This window comes from Egretta garzetta, unplaced genomic scaffold, assembly GCF_000687185.1.
Source record: "Egretta garzetta isolate BGI_Z169 unplaced genomic scaffold, ASM68718v1 scaffold331, whole genome shotgun sequence".
Taxonomy (NCBI): domain Eukaryota; kingdom Metazoa; phylum Chordata; class Aves; order Pelecaniformes; family Ardeidae; genus Egretta; species Egretta garzetta.
Genome location: NW_009258544.1, coordinates 343,633 through 346,624, shown reverse-complemented (window position 1 = coordinate 346,624; position 2,992 = coordinate 343,633). Strand labels below are relative to the sequence as shown.

The 2,992-nt window shown below is 41.7% G+C and overlaps 1 long non-coding RNA gene across 2 annotated transcripts in view; it reads left to right on the top strand.

Annotated features, from left to right (window-relative positions):
• LOC118453236 overlaps positions 1–2,992 on the top strand; it is a 9,608-nt gene continuing 6,616 nt past the window's right edge. Inside the window, exons 1-2 of one of the 2 annotated variants that reach the window (XR_004843148.1) lie at positions 1–741; positions 1,022–1,096. This is a non-coding gene — a long non-coding RNA (uncharacterized LOC118453236). Of the gene's footprint in view, positions 742–1,021; positions 1,595–2,992 lie in introns of those variants that run through there. The other variant, XR_004843147.1, reaches the window with a different exon arrangement.

Sequence of the window (2,992 nt, the reverse complement as noted above, 5' to 3'; positions counted from 1 at the left end):
GGGAGGCGTTGCTTGTGGAAAAAAAACCCCAGGTCGGGCGATTCCCTCTGTGGAAAGCTTCCTCGGAGATGCTCGTAGCCGCTCCGAATGCGTCACCAGAAGCCTTGCCATCTCTGGGAAGCCCGCTCTTGCTGTTGCTCACGTCCAGTTGTTGGATGAAGCGGTGGGGCAGGGCCTGTGTTGCCAACAGGAAATCTATTCTCCCGTGTCTTTTGCCAGGCAGACTTTTGAAATCAGGTGCCAGATGGGTCCTGGCAGGGCTTGCTGTCTGCGTCAGGTGTGGGATCCGCTAGCGTTCTGACAGCGGTGAAACCCCGCGCTTGCTTGGCTCCCCGTACTCGTGACTGGTTTGATCAAATGCAGGGCACCGTTTTCGCTGGGCATAGCAGATCGTAGGTAAAACGCGCTTCATTTGCTTAGTGAGAGGTTCCTGTTTGTCCCCTCGTGCGGAGGCACTGGAGTGTCCGTGGACTTGTTAACCTCGCCTTCATCTCAGGTGGTTGAAAAAGACAGGGCTGTGAAAATCCCTAAGAGTCATTTGATATGCAGGATCAACAAAAAGATGAGAATTGCTGGAAAACTGTCTGTCTTGTCAAAATATTTTGCAGTGCAGGATGGAGTACCCCTTTTCACCTGCGTCGTCTGCAGATAAGCTGTAATGAATGCAGTTGACAACTGAGCGCGAGTTCTGTTGAGAGTGTGCACGCTGGAAGAGAGAGGTCAAGCTGGAGCCGGCTTAAGGTAAAAAGTGTAATTTTATAGTACGGTACCACTGGTATTCTGCAACAGATTAATCTTTCTGTGATGGTTTAGGGCCTCGTTACAATTTCCCTGTTAGAGCCATTGGATTTCACTTTTGTCTGCGGCATGGACAAGTCATTTTATTTCTTTTTCTGTGGCACTGGTTGCGACATAATAGAAGTTAGCGCGATGGTTTTGGAATATAAACCTTACAAAGCATTTAGGACTTCATGATCAGGGTGAATTTTATTTTAGCTCTGTTTTAAATTCTTCTTTACAGGTGTGAACAAAGGTGGCCCCTGGGCTGAAGCTTCACAAAGGAAGGTTTGGTCTGGAATTTGTTTTCGTGGCAGAGGTGAAGACCTTTGGAAAAGAACTTTTATTGTGGAAACAAAGTTTCTATAAGTATTAACTAAACCAGCATAATATTTAAAACAAAAAGTTTCTGAGGATACAGAGACACTTTCTCTTTTTCTTTTGTTTTCTCGGCAGAAGGAATGTGTTGTGTGTTCTAATTATATAAAGTTGTATAAAATGTTCCCCTCCAAACTATTGGGGGAAACTTACTCGAAGTTTAAAACCAAAATTAAACGTTTAAACCTGTTGGTTTCCCCTCTGCCCCATTCATGTGCACACTGTTTGTCTTGCAAGGGTTTAAAAGTCTTGAGAACTGTTGGGAGAACTAAAAATGAGCGGAAATGTTCCATAGGCCAAATATCTAAGCGTCCTATCACAACGGTAAATAAACTTTAAAGAACATCTTTGCAGAGTACAGCTTTTCTTAAACAAACAGCAACAGAAAAAAGATCTGGTCACTGGACTGACTAATAACCTTTAGGGTACCAAAAAAAAAGTAAATTGGCTTTAAAAATGGCTATGATTATGCCATTTAAACTGAGGGTCTGGTTTTGTTCTCTTCATAATAGCGGAAGGAACTGTTGTTACGTTTTGGTGAAGCAATATTAAGTCTTAGTTGGGGAATTTTTAATAAGCGTTTCTATGAATAAAGCTGTCAAGTGTCTGTTATAGATGTCATTGCTTAGAAATACTGCGTAGGGACGTGGTGTATGGAATCCTGTCTGGTCAGAGTCCTTAACAGAGTGGAGCAGCAAGAGTGGTCTGAGCCCTGCTTGCGATGGTGGGAAACTGCTCTGTAGGATCCCTGGTCAGTCTCCCGTTGGAAGCTCAAAATACTCGCCGTTCTTGTCTGTATGTTCTGGTTTTTTAAAGCTCAAGTACAAAGAAGTTAATATTGTGAGTAATTGCTGTAATCGCTACAGTTAATGTTTGATTTTTGTACACGGTTCACGTATTTGTCCAATTTCTTCATTGCTCAAAGTCATCTGTTGTTTCCTTTTCATATAGTTAACTCTTAAATATGGGTTTGCCTGTTGAAGCCGATCGTATGTCAGAATCCTGGGCCAAAATGAAAATAGAAAAAAACTATAGAAACCTTTCAGTTATCGCTGAGCCTGAGTTAGGTTTTCATGTGCTTCTGTATGATTATCTTTCAGGTGTTTTCTGATTGAGCTTTAATGTGACTGCAGTTTGGCCAATTAGGTGTTTTCATCCACAGTTTACATTTTGTTATGGATGGTTCTCCACTTTTCTTTTTTGTCCTTTTTTTTTTTTTTTATTAAAATCTCTTTTTTTTAACGTGAATACTGCAGCCTTATATTAACACAAGTTTCATGCGAAGGGCTCCTGTACGTTAAGCATATGTATCATGTGCGAAATCCTGCTGTGTTCCATGTCTGTAAAATTGCTGGGTAGCTGAGCATTTGCTGAAATGAGCTGCTGATTGTTTGTTTGGGGTTTTTTTTTTGTGGCTTATAATACTCCTTTGTAGATCTGCTGGTATCTTGTTTGTCCCTGCTGCATCTAGACAATGCATTCCTTCATGTTTTGTGTAACTTCTTCAGTTGTTTCCGTGTGTGTAGATATGGTAACTGGAAAGAGAAAATTCTGTTCTTAAATTGTCCCTCTTCCTGCCCTTAACTTCCCCACACCCCAGCGTAGCTGGAGTGTTGGTCATTAAGGGGAATTTAGAACAGTATTGATTGCTGGTATCCAGGAATTCTGGGGAAAAGGGTCAAAAACCAGCATTGGGAAATTAGATAAATTTTCTGACAACACAAATTTACGCTTCGAGACCCTTAAAATCAATAGGGGGGTGCTACAGGCAGAATAAAAAAAGAAAGGAGAAGAGCTCAAGACCTTGAATGAATAAGCTCTGGAGCTTACTACCGTT